At 35.0% G+C, this 24,270-nt stretch overlaps 1 long non-coding RNA gene across 3 annotated transcripts in view; it reads right to left on the bottom strand.

Moving 5' to 3' along the window:
- Positions 1-24,270, bottom strand: part of LOC113599318 (uncharacterized) — a 272,963-nt gene that overhangs the window by 165,569 nt on the left and 83,124 nt on the right. For 2 of the 3 annotated variants that reach the window (XR_008294944.1, XR_008294942.1), the window contains exon 7: positions 866-22,636. This is a non-coding gene — a long non-coding RNA (uncharacterized LOC113599318). Of the gene's footprint in view, positions 1-865; positions 22,637-24,270 lie in introns of those variants that run through there. The other variant, XR_008294943.1, reaches the window with a different exon arrangement.

Here is a 24,270-nt window from a genome sequence, read left to right as displayed (position 1 = left end):
AATACCCTTAACCTCTAATAAAATTTATAAAGATATAATAACGGATTCTCTGGTCCTAAGGTCTTTCCAAAGACATTCTTCTTCCTATATTCAACCTCCCTAGTTCCCCATTTCCATATCTTTTTGATTCCTAATGTTCCAATCCTCCATTCAATATGGTTTCTTCCCAGGAGAAGAGATGCTATTCTTTCTTTAGAATTCCATCAGCCCATAATTCTTGAGGCCAGGAAAGTTACACTTTTTCCTCCTACATTTGCCCTGGTTATAGACTTTCCTCAAAATATGTTTTAATTAGAATTGCTATTACTGATACTTTACAAGTCAGTACATTCATAATCCCAGAGAAAAATGATATGTACTCAACCATGGATGGACTCTCCTCCCAAACTCTTTTCTCTACTTTAGAATTACTCAGGACTATGTACTTTAAACAGTAGAGAACATCCTTTTCTGTCATTCCTCTTTCTGTTGCTAAATGTACTTCCTCTGTGCTCACCCTATTCCTTTTATTCATGTTCAGCTGGGTTTTAAAAATTCTAATCTGTTTCATAATTTGCTTCTCCATTTTCTCTGAGCCTTTTATCTTTGCAAGCAACAAAAATTGAATTCAAACCCATAAATAAAAACAACCTATGCAATTGGAAAGCTCAAGGGATGCTAACTTCAGGCATAGCTTAGTCTAGGAGTTAAAAAGATGTCATCAAGGGGCACCTGCGTGGCTAAGTCAGTTAAATGTCCTACTCTTGAATTCAGCTTAAGTCATGACCTCACAGTTCGTTAGTTCAAGCCACGCATTGGGCTCTGCTTGAGACTCTCTCTCTCCCCCTCTTTCTTGCCCCTCTCCCACTCATTCTCTCTCTCTCAAAAATAAACATTAAAAAAATGGAAAAAAAAGATGTTATCAATTCATGCTTATCTCTCCCCTCACCTTTCTCTTTCCTCCCCTTCTCTCTCTCTCCCTGCCTGCCTCTTTTCCCTATCTCTATCATCATTTTTCAGTTATTGTTTCTCCTATATTGGCCTGTACTAAGGTAAACTCTTTCCATGTGTCAACAAATATGGTCCTTAGCCCCTATGTTTTTAAAAGTAGAGGGACTTTTGCTCAGTATGTCTATCAGAGAAGAATACCAGTTGCCTTTGTCTAAGGCAGGTGTCCAACCATGGGCCAATCACAGTAACTGCAGAGGAGAAGATGATCTACTGACAAAACCTAGATCTCCTCCACCCGCCCTCCAACTCTCTCTGCCATCCCCAGCCTCACCACAGAGAAGGTATGGATATGATCTAATGGTGAGGCAGTTCCCAAAAAGAAACAAAACTAAGAAACATATAAGAATTAGCATTATTGATTTCATTTGAGTATCTTCCTTCCTTTTTTAATTCTCTCAAAGTCTCTCATTCTATTGCAAAATTAAAAACTAGTCTAAGTGAATGCACTTCCATTCTGGGTTTTTGATACTCTCCCTCCAAAGCTTAAGCAGCTTTTATTCTCATACCAATGTTGCATCTTTTATTTACTGACTGTGTTTTCATTTTGTCTGGAACCAAACAGCTCTGAGATCCAAAGTGTCCTAGGTAAAACTTTTTAAAATTTCTTGCTTCAACTTTGGGTTTGCAATAAATCTGCTAATTTTTTTCTCCACTCAGCCCAAGAGAATATGTGCCTGATATATGAACCCCTATACTTCTCTATTTCTTATTTCTGCTAGATTTTTACCACTCCCTTATTTATGATTAAACTCACATTCTAATTTCCCTGACATATATAATCATAAACATCATTTTCTATTCTGTCCATCCTGGCATAGAAACAAGATTGATTAATTGACAAAGGATGGAAAATGGTAGATGACAGACGGACAGACAGATGGAGAGACAGGTAAACAGATAAAGTAAATCTATTTACTTAGAAATAGAGCTAAAGCCATCCCATGTACCAATAATTGCAATTCCAATTCAAACAAAGAGAACTGTTAGGCTCTGCCTAAAGCAATACATTCCTACTCCCTAGAAACACCCACCAAGATGCCTTCCCTGTGCTAGACACTTTGCCTCTAGCCAATGTTCTTTGAAGCTCTTTGAGCAGACCTTCCCTGAAAGAAGAAATGGAGAAATGACTCCCCATACCTGCCAAGGTCAGATTGCTCCAAATGGGTTGTGGTTCTCCAGGTGATCTTATAAGGCTCATGAATGAGCTCCAAAAAATAATCTCCTTTCCTACCAGTGTCATATATCCCACTAGTCAAGGCCCTAATCAAGATAATCTCCCAAATCAGGAAATCTTTTTCTGTTCACATAAGATAACACCTATAAGAAAATGTTTTAAATCTTGACATCCCTCAATGAACCTGGATCCCTAAATTTAGTTCCTGATATACATCATAACTCCCATCTGCAAATAATAGTCATGTATCTGAGAGGTGAAACCAGACTCAGTCTCATTATATCCTCCCATGGCCATAGGAGGACAAGAGAAAGCCTTCTTTTCATCCTACCATTTCTCCCTTAAACCATCCCTTCAATGTTTCCATTTCTACCCTGATCTACTTGATCTTTCAAAGGTCAAGAGATATAAACCAATAAGAGATATCACATGGGAATCAGAAAAGAAAAACTCAATAGAAATCCAAAAAGAAAGTCATCAAAGTGAACACATCACCCAGAAAACGGAGTCCTGCAGAAAACATACCGAGGGATATCTCAGGAAGAACATTTGTCCTAGTTATGAAAAGGTTTATTTCAGCAAAACCCACTGAGTAATGTAAAGACACTTCTCAGCCACCTTTGTTTTTCTACACACACACACACACACACACACACACACACACACACATACACACACACACAAAGCCCAATGTATAGCAGTAATAAATATATTGCATAGAGACCTACAGTAATGAGGTACAACTTTAAATATTTAATTGATAAAAACATATACTTTATGACTTTAGCTGAAAAAATTTTTTTCCGTAACACAGTCATTAGAGTTCTTAAGAGGAGAATTTTGGAAAGACAGATGTCCATGTTCAAAGAACATTATTAATGTTCATAGAATGGACATAAGGTGAGTATATTCAGTTAGATCTTGGTTCAAATCCCAGCTTCACATCCCAGGTAAATTATTTAATCTCTTTGAGCCTCAATTTTATCTCCAGGAAAATGTAAACTCCCCCCCCCATAAGATTCTTGGGAGAATAAATTAGGAATCTGACATAGCATACCCAATAAATGATAATAAATTATAGAATTTTATTGTTAAGTCTATTGTAGCTAAAAATTAGAGAACTAGTAACTCTTCCCTTTCTTCCTAGATTTAGAAGAAAATCTTAACTGTTTACTTGTAGTGATTATTACAGAATCCAGTGTCTAAACAAAAAGTCAAATTTAGCCAGGCAAGAGTTTACTTGAACCAACTCTACCATGAAACTTTATATAGTATTATTTAACAATTGTGATATAATATATTTACTCAGGTCTCATCAACCAATAACTCTTCACTTTTTCTAGCCACAATCTGAAGTATTTCAACAAAATGCATCTTCTTATATCTGTATGCATCAGCATTGTCTCTTCACCAGATTACAAAATGATAGCAATAAACAGATCATTGTTTCTGAGTCACTCTAGCATTGTACCCTCTTAGTATAGCACTATAGGAACCAAAAGCAGGCTTGATCTTAAAAGTTTTTCTCCAGGAAAATAATAAGAGCATCCAATTACTAAAATATAATCAATGTTCCTATAAAGCAAATTCTCAGATATTTTTCAGCCTTTCATGGTCTGCCTTTCAAATTAAAAAATATAAAAAGATAAAGAAATAATAAGTTTTGTGATGTAGAACTTATTAAAGATACTGAGAACATGCTTCAGAGTGTGAAGAAAAACTAAATCAGAGTCAAAAGACCTAGGATTCAATCTCACCTTTGCCATTCATAAGCTTTAGCCATTTAAGCTAAGCTTCAGTTTTCTCATCTGTAAAATAAGAATAATAATATCTACTTCACAGAGTAATGTGAAAATTATGTGAAAAATGCCAACTCCAATGCTTTCATGTAGTAGGTCCTCAAAAAAAAAATGTAAAAGAATGCCTAAATACTCTTGTAGTTATCTCTCCTTCCTTAATCTTAGGAAAGAAAATTAATTCAGTTAATCAGGACTTTCCCTAATACAGCACTGGTTTCCCAGTATCAACACTCTTGTTTCAAGAAAAATTTTATGTACAAACATAAAATGTTTTACATTATAATATGGTCAGAGCAGAGCTCCTTCTTTCAACCACCCATCCATCCATCCATTCACCCATTAAATATCACTGGTGTCCAGTGTTGTACTAGACACTGGGAGTACAAAGAATAAGATATGGCTCCTGCTGACAAGTAAATTGGCATATAGTACTGTCTAATCTGTTCTGGATGAGTCTTAGAAATTGGTTGTTTCAAAGTGGAAGATCCTGGGTGGACATGCAGAAACTCAGGTCAGAAATAGGGGTACATGAAATGGGCTATTTGCTGCAGACCTAGCAGAATATAAGCTGAAGCCAGTCTTAATAAGTGAGGCTGCTAGAAAACAAGAAATAGTCTGAAACATCAAGTACAACATCAAGCTCCAACAGGAAGGCTCAACACTTAAGCAAGACAAAGTAAGGATTCCAAGGGCAGATAGATCTCATATGGTGACCGCTTACTGGAGAGGGGTTTTCATTCAAAGGGCATAGCTACTTAAGAATTGGATAGGAGTAAGTAGTAAATGACTTAGAGCAAGTTTGAAGAAGGAAAAAGTTATGGATATACAGGAAAACATACACAATAAAGTAATAACATATAAAATTTTAGAAGTATAAAGTTCAGTGAGGCACCACATCCTATGGCAAACATTGATGATTTATAGTTCATTCAAAGGAAGGAACTGCATGGGGAAAATGGTCCAGATAGGATTTCACACTAGGAATGTTTGAGGCAACTAGGTTTATTTAGCCTGGAGAAGAGAAAGCTGTGCCATAATAACTGATACTAAATATCTAAATGGCTATGAGAGAGGAAGGATATAACATTCTGAGCTCTTGAAAAGCCATTTCCAGAGTTTTTACTATGATCTCTGGTCCCTTCTAAGATATAAACAAATCTAACTGTAGCCTAAATAGTTACTCTAGGCTGTCCACTTAAGACAATTGTGTTTAAAGTTCAATTGTATTATTTCCTTTCCAAACTTTTCATCCTATATACTGTATCCTTTTTTACTGGCATCCCCTCTTAGCCACCAAGAAGGAAACTTGGAAATCATTCAAGGTACTTTCTCTAACACATCCACATCAATTTAGTTACTAAATTATCTTCATTCTATTCCTTTTTAAAAAAAAAATTTTTTTAATGTTAATTTATTTTTGACAGAGCGAGAGAGACAGAGCATGAGCGTGGGACGGGCAGAGAGAGATGGAGACATAGAATCGGAAGCAGGCTCCAGGCTCTGAGCTGTCAGCACAGAGCCCGATGAGGTGCTCAAACTCATGGACCGCAAGAGCATGACCTGAGCTGAAGTCAGACACTCAACCAACTGAGCCACCCAGGCACCCCTTCATTCTATTCCTCTAACATGTAAAGGGAGTTTTCCAAAAAACAGCTATGACCATAGTTCAATTTCCTACCTAAAACTCTTAATGGATCTCTGTTGCCTAGAGTAGACTTTCTCAATGCACACAGTACCAAGCATAGTCCTAGGTACAGTGTTTGACTGCATGGGTAGGTGTGTTCCAGGTACAGAAGTTTGGGAAACAGAGTTTAATTGAAGCCTCTTAGTCATCATAACATTAGCATACTAAAGTGTGAGAAGTCTTTAAAGAAAATTGTTTTGATTTGTGCAATCAGTATTTCTTAGAGATTTTTTGGTTGATCTTTTAACACCTCTTATTTTTCCATAGTTAGTGTTCCATAAAATACATTTCAGTGAATGTTGGGCTATAAAACAAAATGGCCTATAAACCCATTTAGAAGAGGTTTACAACTTTATCTGCTATTGTATTTATCAATCAATCAATTCAGGAAATACTTATTGAACAGCTGTAATGTTGTGTGTTAGGGATACAATAGTGAGTTACTAGACATAGTTCCTGTTCTCACATATTTACTTACAGTTTCCAAAAATTCTGACATCTTTTATTTCTCTAAGCCATGCCTATTACCTGGAATATCCTTCTCCCATATTCAAATTGTTTTCTTAATGTTTATTTATTTTTGAGAGAGAGAGAGAGAGGAAGAGGCAGAGAGGGAAGGAGACACAGAATCGGAAACAGGCTCCAGGTTCTGAGCTGTCAACACAGAGCTCAAAGTGGGGCTTGAACCCATGAACCATGAGATCTTGACCTGAGCCAAAGTTGGATGTTTCATCAACTGAGCCACACAGGCACCCCATCTTCTCCCATCTTTAGCTGACAAACTTCCTATTCTTTAACTGCTTATACCCTAAATTCTAAGCTCCTTGACCAAAGAATATCTTATTTTTATTTTTCAATGCCTAGCATACAGTTCTACTCAATAAATGCATATTACATTAATAAATGGATAAATGACTAATATCGAGTGTCTTTATTCTAATATTGAGAATTCAGTTTAAATTTTCCAATTAAAACATATTTTTGTAATAGTGATTTCAAATGAAAAGACATTAATAACTTCTTACTTTAAGGAGATGCTTACAAATCTCTCTCTCTCTTTTTTAATGATTTTTTTTGAAGTGGGAGGGGCAGAAAGAGAAGGAGAGAGAGAATCCCAAGCAATCCGTGCTCAAAGCACGGATCCCAATGCAGGGCTCAATCTCATGAACTGGGAGATCATGATGTGAGCCAAAATCAAGAGTCAGAGATTCAACCAACTGAGCCACCCAGGTGCCTCTCTTTTTAAATTTTATCTTCTGACTCCTTATCTCAGTTGTTTAGCATAAATTACAGGTATACCTGTCATACTCTTAATTGTACATGAAGTACTAATTTGCAAGAGTTTTAAAAATTTATGTTACATGTAAATTGAAGTAAAATAGCAATTTAAAATTGAACTTAAGTTTTAAATGATCTGATCTCCGAAAAACACAAATACACAGTAAAATTGCTTTGTCCTATCATTAACATAAACTCAAGTATCACAAATATTAACATTTTAGCATTCCAAATGCTGGGTGAGCCTACCTTAAACCAGCATGGTTTGTCAATGGGTTCAGAAATCAAAGAGCTAAGCTCATTTTTTACACTAACAACAGTGAATATGCTAGGTTTTATAGATCATATATGGTTAGAATTTACCTAAATCTATTACAGTCAAGTGTCCACAAGTAGGTTATTCTGGTGAATGGGGCCAAAAGAAGGGAGATTTAGAGGGAAATATTTATATACTAGTGATAAAGAAAAAGCACATGATATAAATGGGAGGAAATAAACTTGAAGGAAAGAGGTTAGAGATTGGCAAAAGACTGGCATGTGGAAGCTACATGGTAAATACAGGGGAGTCATTATGCCATTCTACCTACTTTTATGTATAAGTTCTCCAGGTAGAATGATTATGATGTCACACTGAATATGGGATTTACACAAAGAAATGAAGACTAGAACACTGGTAATAAAATAGAAGCAAAATATTTTTCTTACTTTTAATTATCCAAAAAAATGTGATTGTCTAAAGCAAAAATAGCTGCAACGTATTTTGTGTTTATGGCATATGTAGAAGTAAAATGTATGACAACAAAGCACAAAGAATGGAAGAAATACATCAAAGGGATAATATTTGAAAGTAGGATGTCAAGGGAAAGATGGAACCCAGACTGCAATGAATCTAACTGTATTACAGACAAATCTCATAACCTCAAAGAGAACTGGAAAAAACAGGTGCTAAACTAAATTATTTTTACAGGATACTGTAAAGCTAAAGGCAAAAGAAACTATTCTCAAACACCATTTGGAATAGTAAATTTGTTTATAAGGTTATGTGTTACCAATTCTCAAAATACTTTATCTGTATACAAGAGTTGAACAAATAAGCAAATATATATAATGAGAGGCATGTTTCTAACTGTTGAACTAAAGACATTTAAAATAAGGAGTGAAAGAAGGCTAAAATTAGCTGTGGGATAGGACTGAAATCAGACCTATCAATATGGAGTTGCAGTTTTACAAAAGCATAAACATTCAGAGAGATGTACAAATGTAGAAACAAACGTAAATGTGTGTCATGAATTAGCCAGTATAAATGAGGCAACCTGAAAGAGCTCTCAAAAACCAAATTAGGAACAATTTAAACAATAAAATGTATTATTCAGTGTATTGGATTATAACCCAATGATTTTTTAAAAATCCAACAGTTCATACTGATGTAACTAAATAACTGAATAAATAAATGGCAGATAAAGAACAATTCTTCTTACAGAATGATTTCAGTTAAGAAATATACAAAGAACAGGGGCACCTGTGTGGCTCAGTCAGTTGAGCGTCTGAACCTTGGTTTCAGTTCAGGTCATGATCTCGTGGTTCGAGCCCTGTAACAGGCTCTGCACTGACAGTATGGAGCCTGTTTAGGATTCTCTCTCTCTCTCTCTCTCTCTCTCTCTCTCTCTCTCTCTCTCTCTCCCCAAATAAATAAATAGACATTTTTTTAATGTAGAAAGAATGAAGGAAATAGAAAATCACCATTAGAACACCACAGTGTTTTGTTTTTAGGCAAGATCCACTGACAGTAATTAGTGAGCAAAACTTAAGAGAAATGGAGTATCTGCATGGCTTCAAAATAACTCTCCCACAATATTTACAAATTACAAAGGGAAATATAGTAATGTTTAGAATATCCCAGCAGATGGCACTTAACCAAGGTTAATACCACTGCTAATACATGTTAACATTGTGAAACCGCCATTAAAATGCACTGAGAGGGGCACATTACCTCTATGGCATCCTTCCCAATAATGCATAACCCAATAACCCAACCTACTCATGAGAAATCATCAGACAAACCCAAATTGAGAGACATTCTGCAAAGTAACTGACCAGTAGTCTTCAAAAGTGCCAAAGTCATGAAAGACAAGGAAAGATTGAAGAACTGTCACAATTGAAACAATAAGGAAACATGATAACTAAATACTGGATTGGATCCTAGAAGACAAAAAAGAACACTGGTGAAACACTAGATGAAATTCAAATTATGTAGTTAATAACATTTTACCAAGATTAATTTCTTAGTTTTAGCATATATTTTATGGTTTTGTAAGATGTTAGTATAAAGAAGAACCTGGGTAAAACTGCAACTCTTCTGTAACTCTTAATTATATCTCAAAATTTAAAAGATGAAAAAATGGATTACTGATTAACCCTGATCTCAACGAACTCAATCCCTTAGGGAAAAAACACATAAAATAATACATTATAATGTGATAAGTGCGAACAGAGATATAAAGTGTTATGAAAACCAAGGACTAACTGCTGAGCAAATCAACAACTGTGTCTAGGAGAAAGCGTAAACTTTGAGGTGAGCCTTATAATATGCTGGTTATAGAAGAAAGCTAGAATTTCCAGAAAGAATTTTAAAACATAAATGAAAGACTGTGGAATATTCCAGAAACTACAAGTAGACTGATATTTGAAGCAAAGGTGAAATGATAAAACTGGAAATACAAGTAAACATTAGACCCTGAAAATGTTATCTTCTATTCTAGGTAATTATGAGTAACAGAAATGCTTTACATCAAGGACATGATAGAGGTAGTTTTATGTTTTAGAAACATCACTTTGATAATATTATGGAAAATAAAATAAAAGAGCACAAAGTGTTCTTTCAATGTTTATTCTTCCAATTTAACTTTTATCTAGAATGATATATTAACACAATGTACACCAATTTCATAAACTCTTAGTAATGGAAATATTGGGAATTTTCAAATGCCAATACATTAATTTTCACTCCTCATATGAAACAACCTAGAAATATCTATCGCTCACCAGAGAAAATATATTTAAAGTTCAAATACTATGCTTAATTAATTCATCAAAAATATTCTTGGGGTGCCTGGGTAGCTCAGTCAGTTGAGCTTCTGACTCTTGATTTTGGCTCAAGTCATGATCTCACGTTTCATGGAATCAAGCCCTGCATCAGGCTCTGCCCTGGTAGTGCAAGGTCTGCTTGGGATTCTCTCTCTCACTTTCTCTATGTCCCTTCCTTCTCTCAGAATAAACAAACAAACCTTAAAAAATAAAAAAAATTAAAAAATGTATTATTTGTACTTCTTTGGATAACATAAAAATAATAATACCGCTAATGCTATTGTTTGTATACATAATATTTACTGAGCATCTATGGGTGTGAAGCACACCATTATAGGTGTTAAAGATTTAATATTAAAAACACAGACCGAAATAAAACCCCATTCATGAAGTCCATGTTCTAAGGCTCAGTGGTGATATAGAAAAACATGATTAACTAAATTACATATAACTGTATATTGGAAGGTGATAAGATTTTTGGAGAAAAATAAGAGGTAATAGAAAAACCAAGAAAATGTGGTATTGTAATCAAGAAATAAAGAAAGCAATTTAAGGGAAAAAATGATCCAAGTCTATCAAAAGCAGCTGATGGTTTAAGTCAAATAGAGACTGAGGATTGTCAATAATTTGAAGGTTATTTGGACCTTGGCAAGAACAGTTTTGGTAGAGTGACTGGGGGCAAAAGCCAACTGACTTGAATTTAAGAATGAGAATAAACAACAAAAGGAAAATAAACTCTTGCTGGGAGATTTGCTACAGAAGAAAGAAAAGGTGAGGTCAAAGGTTTCTCATTAAAATGGGACAAAAACAACATGTTTATGTTGATAGGAATGATCAGATAAAGAGGAGGAAATTGTTCATATGGGAGAAGGAGGAGAAAATTGTTGGGAACATGTCCTTGTGTACGAAGAAATGATGGAATCTAGCTCACAGATAAAGATGCCATCCTTAGATATAAGTGGGACAGTTAATCTATAATGGCAAGGGTCAGGCAAAGTAAAGGTAAAGAAATGGTGGTTAAGCAGGCAAGTGGTTAAATCTGATTGTGGGAAATTTTGAAAACCATCTTCTGAAAGTCAACAACTGAGAATAAAGATGGTTAAAAGGTTTAGAGATTGGAGGAAAAAGATGATAGAAGATAGTTAACTAAGGAAGTGGGAAAGTGACTGCATCAGAAAGTACAGTGATTGACAGGGAGCATTAGAGGTTTGTATCATAAATTTCAAATGAAAGCTATCACCCATGCCCTCTTGTTTTTTTCCTGCCCTGTTCATCTACATTGGAGCAAACAACCCTATGTCAGATATAACCAGTATTAAGAGTTTCACAAAAACATATGACAGAGAAAAGAGTAAGACAACTATATATTAGAGGGAAGGCTATTAATGAATGAAAATAGCAATTAACTGGGTAAAAAGATAAGTGACATCATGAAGGAGTAAGGGACAGTGAAAAAATGTTAAGATCAAAGGACTGTCTTCCAAATGGGCTGAAAGATCGTTAAATTCAAATATTTGATAGAATGACCCCAAAAGAGGGCAGAGAGTAGGATGCATGAAACTGAGATTATAGGTGTCTACAAAACTCCAGTAATGACAAGGTCATGCATGTTTACAAAGTCACAGACCTTATTCCCAGGTGCTTGACATGTATTCACCCATTTAACTGACATAAAATACTGATGATCTACTTAACATCAAGAAGCATAATAAACCACTGCAATACCAAGTAAAGTAGTAATAATTACAGACTTAATCTTCTCTTTGGCAATCCATAGTTTATGTCAGAAGCAGATCATCACAATCCCTCCTCATTTAACCATGGATAGGCAAGGACATCTTTCTAGAAGATTCCTAGGCATCTCTAAGAAAGATACTAATCACTTCACAGCTTGTATTGAAATATCTGTCTGTTCTTTGAGGCTTCTTCTGTTGTTATCAAGGACGTTATTTATATAAGTTATAAACAAAGGTAAATTCTGTAGCAAGAAAACATTGACTACATGTTAATTTAATAAATCATCTTCCCTAAGGAAGAAGGAAATATATTTTTAAACTTAGAGGAAAATACAAAATTCAACAAATAATCAAAGGGGTTAATTATGTATATGTAAATTATATAATCAATGAGTTAACCCTCTTAGAATGCACTGAAGTTTTTCTCTAAATCTACCAAATTCCAGAATAATGTTTATTTCTCAAGACAGTGTCCCGTATTTAGTTGGAGTTCAGTAAGTATTAGTTGAATGAGTGAATAGAAAGTGAGACTGTCCTTTCTTGAAAACTAGTGACCTCCATCCACACTTAGTTTTTTTCATTTTTTTTTTTATAATATAAAATCTCTGAGTTAAGCCTGTTTTTTTTTCCTTTTTCCCTGGACTAGACTTACACAAGTTCTTTCCCAATTCACATTAGGTAACAACATTGCTTCATAAATACAACACTGCCAGAAGTGTACTATTTATAGCCCCTTGGCTTCAAAAGACATCCCCCCCCTCATTAATTTGTTTCCTTTTGGTCCCAGTCCTCAGCCTTTATAGGACAATATGTAACAGGAACAAATCTTCTTCTGCTTTGCTCATGCTCAGAGGAAGCTGAGAGCCTGGAAAGCTATACTTCATATACAAAGATGATGCCAGCCAAGCCCTGGCAAGAGAATGACTGCGCATTCTCAGATTAATTTCATGGCTATTTGTTCCATCCCAGAATCACATCAAGCACAGGCCTCCAAGTTGAAATTGCATCACTCTGTCCTTGCTGCCCAGGTAAGGGCAGTGAAAAATGAGCATATTCCCTACCCTCTAATGATAAATAATGACTTTTCCCTTTACAACTGGGATGTATTTTACAGCATCATCAGAATAGTCTAATTACCAAACAAAATGATAAGATATATCAGGACAGAAGGAGCTTAGATTAAACTCACAAGAAATAGGCATTTGCATCTTTACCATCCTTCAGTGTCACTGCAGTAATAGAAAAATGGCAACTGGAAGGTGCATAATAAATATTCCATTAAATATTCATTGGATTATAAATAACTTAAAATTTTAAACTACCCAGTAAAAGATTATAAGAGAAGGGTGCAAACATGTATGGCTGCTAAGGGAAAACTGACAAGCAGAGTTGGAGGGAAAAATAATAGAGCAACGATTGAGTATTAACTGGGTAAAGAAATACTGTGGGCACAAAGAGACAAGATGGCGAGCATTAGCTTGTAGGGATTGGACAGGGCAATTCTAGCTTTCACAATTTTGATCTGTAATTGTCCAGGTGGACCAATATTATGCTTCCTACAATAGGGTCATTCTTACAATCATATTTAACACTATTAGTCCCTTAGTCATAAGCATGGCTCTTAACATTTTAGAGGTTTTCCTGGCCGTGAACTTATTCTTTGTTTCAAGTTTATGTGACCCATTGATCTGGGTACTGAATCAAGACTTTGAGTATTCTAGATTCTTATTTATTAAGCTTGACCTGTGATTCCAGTATCAATAAAATAAGAATAGCAATAATAACTTGTTGGGAGCACTAGGCAAAAAGAGGATTGAAAAAGAAGGTTGAGGGAATTAACACTGAAGGTTGAAAGGTTAATGGGAATTAACATTCACTGAGTACCTACCAAGAATGAGGTACCATCTAAATACTTAGCAGTTACATATATAATCTTACTTTATCCAACAACAACCCTGCCTGGTTAGTATTAGTGTAACCAGTTTTTAAAATGAAGGAAGTGAAGTTCAGAAAAGGTGAGTGATTTGTCAAAAATCAGAGTAGGAAGGAGGTAGAACCCAAATTTAAATCAAAGTCTATTTTAAACCCATAGGTCTTATTCTTTTATTATCTCATATGGTCTTATTTGTCCCACATTTTAGATCATAATAAAAAGTAAAAGTTACAGGCAAATTGGGGTTGGATTCTTCATACCCAGTGCTTCTTAAGATTCCTGGCACAGAGTATGCACCCAATAAATACTTACTAAAGGAAAGAAAGAAGAAACAGAGAGAGGATATGGGAGAAGGAATGAGACAGAGGAAGAGAACCACATTACCACTCAATATTAAACTATTTTTAGGAATATCATAAGTATAACCAGTTAAAGATAATTTTTAAGAAGATAAATACATACAAATATAAAAAGAACACATGTGGCAAAGATTTTAACTAGTTAAATGAGGGAACCAATAAGATATTACAAATGATACAAAAGGGAAATTGAAAGAACCACATTTAGATATAAACCATAAGGAATGCTGAAATGAATTTGCTTCATAGATGCAAAACTGGTTAATACCTACAGAGCAATAATCAACCACCTTTCCAGGGGACATAATCTGCACTTCTATGGACAAGAATCATTTGCATTACTATTTTAATTGTACAACTTTATAAAGTCATAAAATAGCCCAAAGACCATGAAAGACAGAAATAACCTAGAAGAAAACACTAGACAAAAGATCCAATAATTTTGGTTTTTGCCCATTTCAGTCTTTCACAGTTTTTTCTGACAAACTATTTTAAAAAACTTACTATAGAAACAAGAGTAACTTCAGTTTTACAAAGTAGTATCCTAAAAGTTTAACTCAATCAGTGGACAGCATGTGTTTCTGATCATTATCATTAGAGGTTTTCCTGGTTGTGACCTTATTGTTTTGGGTTTACATGGCTTGTTAGAAACCACTGGCAATCTATGAAACACAAATGATTAAAGCTATTGTATATATTTCTTCATGAGGGTAAAAGATTTTCAAAGAATCATAAAAGGGAATATATTTTCCCGAAAAATTTGAACTTGCAGAATTCAAACAGCGGAGAATTATAATGCCAAGAGTTAAAACCAGAACTCTGCCAGCTGCCATTGGACAGCCATTCTCCCACTGCCATTTTGTGCTTTCTTCCACCATTGCCAAATTGAGCAAATAAAGTTTATGTCCACCTTCAGGTTTGCTGGTTGGAGTCTGTCACCCTTAAAATTTTTGTTTGTGTTTTTGTTTTGCTAGATCTCTCTGATCTCTCTTTTTTTCTTATCATCTCTTTCCCTTTCTTCCTGCAGAGTTTATATGCCCTTCAGGTCTATATTTCTAAAACTGGAACACTGTACAAGCATATGAATCACATAGAAATGTGTTTTATGAGTGACTTTTCAGATATCTACATTATCCAAAGATTTAATTATGCCTGTATCATTACCTTACAGCCTGAAGTTAATGACAAAGATTTATTTAAAGTTCATTTACTACTGGTTTACAGGTTGTTTTCATATAGTTTATTTTGTGGATAGTACACTAATCTCCCTGTTCATAGATATTTCCTTATCCAACAGTAAACATTATATACTGTATATGGTACAGTATATCACTCAAAACTACTCGGCAATTTGTTGCCTAAAAATGATTAACAAACATCAGAAAATATCTCCTCTGGGCTCAGGACATATTTGATAGAGAACCTGATTAAGTATAGCATGGCATTCACCTACTTAACATGAATGTTCATGCTATTGCTGGTCTAATCCTGCCTATTCAAGATGTGGAAATTGTGTAAGTGGTAGAGTATTCCAGAATAATAGAAAGACATTCTGTTCATCTCCAAATTACTACACAGTCTACAAAGAGGCAAACCATAGCCAGCACATGTCTGCACAACATTGAAAGTTATGTATGAGTGGCAATTTAGGGGCTTTTATAGTAGCTCCTGGAGCGCTGCCCATCCAGGATTTTGCTATACCGGTTTTGAAAAGACACTACCAAACTTTAAGCCAGCAATCACATTAGGCTATTGGCAGCCAAAGGATTATTCTGTCCTGGAAAATAATAGGAGCACAACAGAAAGATGCTCTTCTCCCTATTTTACCATAGTGCTCTCCTCAGCATAATAGAAGACTCCAACTTTGTTTGTTGAAGTGTGTCCAGATCTTTGAGAGAAAGATACTTTAGGAATGTTTTAATTATGCATGGTAAATAAAAACAATGGTACTTTAAATAATTGAAAACCTGGATGATAAGGAGTAACAGTTACTGCAATCTTGTTTTTATTACCACACAATTTATACCCAGGATATGTACAGAAAGAATTTAAGATTCAAAAATCATTTAACTAGGACAACTGGGTGGCTCAATCAGCTAAGCATCTGACTCCAGCTCAGGTCATGATCTCGCAGTTTGTGGGTTCAAGACCTGCACTGGGCTTTGTGCCTAGAGCCTGGAACCTGATTCGGATTCTGTGTCTCCCTCTCTTTCTGCCCCTCCCCCATCCTCTCGCTCCTTCTCTCTCTCTCTCTCTCTCTCTCTCTTTCAAAAATAAATAAACTTTTTAAAAGATTCATTTAATTAACATTGTGCTACATGTCAATATGATATGGTCTTCCTTTGAAGAATCTATTTGTCAGAGAGTCATAAACTAACTAGATAAAGTACCAAGGAAAGGCAGAGAAGGGAGATTAATTCTGCTCAGAGAAAATCCTGGAGGGTTTCACACAATTGATATGAACCTTGAAGAATACGAAAAGGAAAAAATGTTTTTCTGGATGTCTCTAAGTAAAGGTATACCAAAGGAATTACAAGTAATTAGTTGTATCAAAAACCAAAGTTATCGGATGGCAGTATAAGGAGCTGGAAGGGAAAGGGGAATGTAATACTCAAAATCCAAAGGATATCATTATAAAGAACAATGAATGCCATGTTAACTATTTTACCTAATCTATTGGTAACAGGAAGACTCCAAGATTAGAAAAACAGGAGAGGTATGTAAAAGTCAAGTGAAGAAAAAGTGTCAAGAAGGGAGTGGATAATGGTACAAGGGCGACAGAGTGATCATGACGGGTGAAGGGACAGGACATTTTTATTTTTCTGCTCAACATCTAAAGCACTTGGTTTTTTTGTTTGTTTGTTTTTGTTTTGTTTTAGGGGAAATCCTGCTTTATATGAAGGGCAAAGGGTCATGTTTTCACCAAAGAAGAGCAACCAGGGTTTATTGAAATAAGTGGTCCAGTTCGGGCGATTAGATATTCCACCCAGAACCTTCAGTCTCAAGTGAGAATGAAAATGTATAAAGATAGCTCAGAATTCATATTCAGAGCTGTGGAAGTATTCAGCATTCCCCACCACTTAACTGAAGTATGACTTGGCCATGGGACCTACTACTCAGGAGTTTTTTTGCTTCTTATGCATTATCTAAAATGAAGAAAGGTAAACAGGAAAAGCCAAAGTTGAAATTCTTTTCCTCTTGTTTGCCAATGAAAAGACTTAAGCATCTTCATAGGCTAAATGGCACTGGTTAGAAAGATAGAGATTTTAGGAGAGAGGCAATATTTGATCACATGAAATACCAAAAATGAGTTGGAAAATAAGTGGTTAGAAGGCTCTTTTGGAAAAGTTAGTCTTTGAAAAGTGGGAAGGATAAATGAAGATAAAGAAAACTTAGTAGTTCAAGGAGAGGGATTTTGAGAGTTTCCACATGTGATAGGATCTCTTTTATCTGTGAAAAAGGGAGATTAAAGAGGAAGTACATGTATCTTAATTAAGAAAGATGATAAAGGGTTAGAACAATTTAACACCAAGAAAAGATAATTACTTATGGAGAGGGTGAAGAAAATGTTTGCTAAACACTGCTCACATTGAAAAGTCAGTATGTGCTACCAATCAAAAACATCTTACAAGTAGTGCAGCCATATTCTTTATATAGCAATTTCTTGGGGAAATCTGTAACCACCATATTAAACCAATCCAGTGGAGGTATTTCTGCAGAAAACTAAGGTGGTACAGTCCAAGCATAGAAATTTCTAGTCATCTGAATTTCTAAAAGATAGAACTTAAACAATAGATGAATCATATGTAATTTACCTCATAATATTTTCTCAATGTCTTCATTCTAACCACCTAGAAAATTCTTATTCATTCTTCAAGAAACAATACAAATGTGGCCTCTGATCTGTAGTCTTTCTCCACCTGTAATAGACAATATTTCTCCTGCCTCTCTTAGTCATTGTGTCACTGTGTTCAAGAAATAATTATAATACTTATCACATGATAGATCAGTAGTAAATCTACTTCCCATGATAAAATGAGAACTCCCTGGAGATAAGTATTACATGTTATTCATTCATGAAAACCCAATATCTGCAACAGCACCTAGAACATAATAGAAGCTCAACAAATGCCATTTGGGTAGGTTAATGAATGGATGAAATTTTATTGACTACCATTTATACTAGTTAAGTGATTGATAGGAACTGAGTAGTTCATATAACTATACCCTATGATGCAGATTGAGAGCACAGATTCTCTGCAGCTTAATAAAGAAGGATCCATACTGGCCCAAGGTTTTGTTCTCTGAAGTTCTAGAAAGTGCAATAGAGTATGTTCTGTTAGTCCATATTAAGGATATTAAAATACTGCTGTCTAAATAAGGCATGTAATAATTGTGACTCTAATATCTTGGACAATAACTTTATATATCACATAGACATAGCATATATTCTGCTTTTGCTACAGTGACTCTTACTTTATATCATACAAACACTTCCATACAGTAGTAGATTCTGAATTTCTTAATAGGAAGGGCTTTGAGGCAGCACTCTGGTTGGATGAGTTCCTATGTGCGTGTGGTAAGCAAAAATCAGGTTCTAACAAACTTGCCTGAAGCTGTGCCTGCATTCTAAGCATCCAGTTTTTATATAGGCTGTATGTTTAATGTGGAATGGTTTGGGGGAAATACTGAAAATTTGGGAGAATATTATTACAACACCAATTCCCAATAGTAAAAATATAAAAAAATAGGTGTACACACACACACACACACACACACACACACACACACACACACCCCACTCTCTGGGGACCATTACTTCCATAATCAAGACCTTAATTATACCAATATGTTAACACACACAATAAGTGCATCTCATCTTTATGGATAATCATCTATCTTATCTTAGTCTTATAGAACAAAAGGAAGACTATGGAAAAGTATGAAAACATATTTACTGAAATGTGCTTTCCCTGAATTAATGATGAATGTAATAGCTGGTTAAGAACACTCTCACGAGTACCAGTAGCACTGTGTGTTTCTTTACATCCTACTTAATTAGAATTGCCTGTTTACTTGTTAGTCTTTCCCACTATGTTATAAATATCTTATTTATTTTTGTCTCTTCCATGCCTAACACAGTCCTTGGTATTTGTTAAGCATTAATGAATTTTTCTGAGTGAACAAATATATACAGAGAGATAGATATATAGATACAGATAGATGCCCTTCATCAAGTAAAAAAAAGGCAACATTGATATTTTAAAGAAGATGGACATTATATGAATATTTGACCTTTCCTCTTAAAGACTAAATTGTTATCTAATTCTGTGTGCTCACATTAGTACTCCATTTTTTTCACTGTTTATATCTTATTTAATCAATGTCTGCCATGTCTAACCAAAATATGAGGAAATTCAATTTTTTTTCCTTATCTTTCTAGTCAAAATGCTATGTAATAACAGAAAATCATTATTAATGGCATGCACTTGAAAAACACGATTCATATTTAATTTTTAGATTTGGACATCATAAAATTTACAATCATAACAATCTATGCAGTTGTCATGCATAAGTAGCTTCAGGAGGTCAGAGTCAGAAATATCACCCTCTGAAATTATAACCAACAAAATGAATACAAAATGGAAGTAATTAGCCATCTGCAGAAGTAGCATGTCGTATAAGGTCTGATTCATCTCTATACCTTGGCATAGTGTCCCTCAGGGAGCTGATACTGTAATATCCACCAAAATGCTATGGCATGGACAATGACCACTGTGAATTATCTTCCAGGTGAACTTCTCATGAGAAATGTAATAAAGAAGCATTCAGGTTTATATCACATTCTCTTCTGCTATCAGTTAATGTGGTGGGTTCCCCCAGAGCATAATCAGCCCCTTGCTGAACCATTAAGAGGACATTTCTAAATCTACAAAGCTGAGAAATGCATTCTGGACCCATGGTGACCCCATTGCCATTCAGACTCCTGTAAGTTCAGTTTACTCAGTCTAAATCTTTGCACAAACCTCTCTCCTACCATCTTACCTTCAACAGGTTATAGAGCAGTGAACAAGTAGGTGATAGAAAACGCATCCTCTGAGAAAATAACCAAGGCCCTGCTGAGACATGTGTGCCTTCTCAACACACCATGCCCCCCAATTAACAAGGTGACAAAGAAATTTATTTTCCTCTACTACACCTCCTTATTGTAAAATTTAATGTTAATGTATACTGCCCTTCTGGGAAAAGGACAACCAAAAGTCCTAGTTGTTTCAATACTTCAGTAAATCCATGATGGTCATGAAGAAAATAAATTTCTGACATATTAAACCCAGATCTCTCAGAGTATGAAATGTAGCTTGTTATATTTCTTCAATATTTTTTGATTTGTGGGACAGATTGTGACTGACGACAGTATGCAGCAAACTGCATTTCATAATTTTATCCGATGACTCATTCTCTCAACAAGATGGTTGCCTCCAGACAAAAGAAATGGTTTTGAATTCAAGCAAACAGAAGCTTCACAGCTTCCAAGCAACACCACATTATGTTGAGCACAACAACAAGCAAGTTCTTTTACTAGGGGTCCTACAAAGAATAGAGGCTGCCTTGAAGGGCATCTTTAGAGGCAGCTGAGAAACTGCATGGCCATCTGTTCTGGATGATACAGAAAAAATTATTGCATGCAACGAGGGTCACACTAGACAACTTCTAAGTTAGCTTCTAATTCTAAATCTGATATAAAAGATTATGTAAAATACAACCAATATAAGTGCCATTTAAAATTTCTCTTCTTCAAGATAAATATCTACATCAGCTTACAAGGAAATAAATTATCTTGGTCAACCCAATTAAAAGGGGCAGCAATTTGAAAGACAATGCCTAAAACAAAATTCTGGCAAGAAGAGAAAGGATGAGAACGTTCCTGACATGCAAAGATCTGTTTCCTAAAGAAGAAATGGCAATTCTCCTTAGGAAACACTGACATTGATGTTTCCTGCTCTTTAAAAATAACATAAATGTGTAGGAGTCCTTATTTCTTTATGAAACTAATTTTTTATTGTTAGGACTCCTTGGAGAAATATAATTTTTTATGATTTCAACTGGCATTTGAAATCTATTTTTGTGGCTTAACAAGAAAAGCAATACTACCATCATGTGGCAAAAGAGATTAAATTTATTTTTTTAAAAATAAAAAAAATTCCAGAGATGAAATTTAAATCCAAGAATAGAAGTTCTAACCAAATGTACATCCATTCTCGTATCGTTTAGATAATGTTCCTATCTCTCAATAAATAATTTTCAACTTTTCCAAATTCTTGTAATAAAGGCAAAGTTTATATGACAAAGGAAAACTGTAATTAATTCTTCTCATTTAAGTTAGACTGTGAATAGCGGCTTCCATCCTGTTTCCTTGTGTATTACCAGTAAAACAAAAGAAAAAATCTGAAAGCCTATGAAAGTATCATTTATTTTACTACAACAGTGCAGTCATAAATACTTAAGCAAGCAAAGAATTCTAGAAAGATAATCAAGCAAAGAACAAAAGCTAGAACTTTGAATATTACTTCAAATTGTAAGATAATTTCCCATGTGTTATCTTAATTAACCCTAACAACCATCATCTGATATCATTATTAATATCTACATTTTACTAATAGGGAAACTAAAATGCAAAGATAATAATTTACTCACAACCAGAAGGTAATTTCACTTACTTTGTCAAGATTCTCATGATGCACTAAGGAAAAATTAGCCATTTTCTTCTCAAACCCTGCTAACACTTTGCACTAACTTCTTACAGCACTTATCACATTGCACTGTAATCATGTTTTTTCTCCCTCAGTTGTAAGGAGGATTCTTGAACTTGGTGATACTTATTCGGTAAATATTATCAAAACTTTACTTACTCACAATGAACAACCTGAAGTGGATTTCAAATACAGCTTTCTCTACATCAGTGGCTCTTAAAGTGTGGATCCTAAGCCAGCATCATCAGCGTCACTGGAACTTGTTAGATATGAAAATTTGGGGCCCCTCTCCTAATCTACTAAATCAGAAAACCTGAGGATGGGGCCTACCAATCTATGTTTTAAAATGCCCTCCAGGCGGCACTTGGAATGAGCACTGGGTGTCACACGTAAGTGATGCACCCCTGGGATCTACTAACTTGAGAATAAATAAATAAATAAATAAATAAATAAATAAATAAATAAATAAATAAATAAATAAATAAAATTTTAAAGAATAAAAATAAAAAGCCCTCCAGATAATTCCAATGTACCCTCCAGCTTAAGAACCTCTGTTCTCACCAAATCACCAAGGTGGATACTGCTGTGTGCAGCCCAAATGACGTGCATAATGAAAGCACTCAATCCACCTGCTACTAGAAGCAAAGCAGCTGACAGTTCTCAGCTGAGTCCTTCTCAGAGAACCGATCCCAAAGAAAGAGAGTCCCCTCACCTAAGGACACACTTGAACATCACCTCCTATGGGAAGCCTTCATTAAACAATATATTCTTCTCCATGTGGGCTGAGGGTCTCTGCTGTGTGCTCCCAGAGCACTTTGTTGCTTATTTCACCATAAACAGCACTGCACCTGGAATATAAATGGCACATCCATTAAATAAATCCGTATTTATTTAATGACTATCACTTGTCACGATGTGTCTAAATCATCTATTTAAGTGTCTATTAATAATCTTCCTCTCTGGACAGTAAGCTCCTGGAAAGCAGAGACAATACTTCATTTATATACTAATGTCCAGTGCCTGGCATACTATCTGACTAATTAGTGCTACATAAATATTTAGTAAATTAGTAAACATTCTACTTTCTGTGGATTCAAAGATGAATAATATGGACCCATCAATGAGAAATTCACACTCCAGTTGAAAAAAGAGGACTGTGAACTATATAAATCATGGTGCCACCTGATACATGTTATTAAAGAGTATGAACAAACTGCCTTACACCATACCAGGAATAATACTATCTCCTTTTACTTCAATCCTGCTTATCTTTCACAGCTCAAGAAGACAGATCTCTCCCTTCCCTGACTTCCTATAATATATACTCTCTTTTTCACACATTTGGCTCACAGTGTATATATATTGTTTAGCAGTGTTTTATATATATGCCCTGCCTACCCATATAAATTGAAAATTTAGATTAGGAAATATGTCTTCGTATCTCAAATGCCTAAACCAATAACTCAACAATTATCATATAGTTGTCAATTTAGTAAATATTTTTTATGGAAATAAAAAATAAATTAGCCCTGCCTTAGGTAGGGTTCCCTAGGAAACAGATTTTGAACAGAGATTTGCATATAGAAGATCAACTGGGGAATGTCTGCTCTGGAACACCCAGAACAGGGTGACACTATTGCAACAAAGGCCTCAGCCCGTCCTACAGGAGCTCTGGAGCCATGATGGCTCTTCTCGCTGTCCCACGTTGAAATCTGAGACTTTTATGTCCCCACATCAACCACTGAATGGAGGCTGTCCCTAGGAAGGGGCATAACCTTGGAAAAGACAACTCCTTTCAGCAAGAAGTAATTACTAGAGGGACTGACTACCTGTGAATGAATCATCATCACACAACACTCATAACACCTGCAGAAAGGAAAGTTTTGGGCCAGCAGAGGGGATCTGGCTGTGCACCTCTGTATCACTGTAGTACCAGTGATTTAGTTGTGAGAACTAATCATACATGTGAAGAGACATATTTGCTGTTATTTGTACTTGGCTTAATATTTGATGTATTGATGTTACATCTCCATTAAATAAATTCTGAAAGCCAATTTGTCTCAATAATTTAAACAGTAACTACTACATATTTTACTCAATACCTTCTTTAAAAAATTTAAACTATTATTATGGCTGAGTCTCCAAATACTCTCCTTTAAATAGCAGACAAACCTGCACAGGTACAAAGATTATAAACTCAGCTTTGCACAGTGTGCCTAACTTGATCTAAAGCATCAACACCATAGATATAAATTATTTATTATTATTATTATTATTATAACTTCCAAGGTTATTGCTTTATTTATATTGATAGTTTCCTATGATTTCTGAATAATTTTCATTCCTTCACAGGAATCCAGGTTGCAGAATTTGGTTGGGACTAATAAGACCTGGTGGCTTACATATAAATGATTCAACAGCCACCAGTTATTAGAATGAGACCATTACTAATGTGAAGATTTACTTGATACAACATGAATTT

The sequence above is a fragment of the Acinonyx jubatus genome, chromosome C1 (genome assembly GCF_027475565.1).
Source record: "Acinonyx jubatus isolate Ajub_Pintada_27869175 chromosome C1, VMU_Ajub_asm_v1.0, whole genome shotgun sequence".
NCBI lineage: Eukaryota > Metazoa > Chordata > Mammalia > Carnivora > Felidae > Acinonyx > Acinonyx jubatus.
This window is presented reverse-complemented; position numbering and strand designations above follow the sequence as displayed.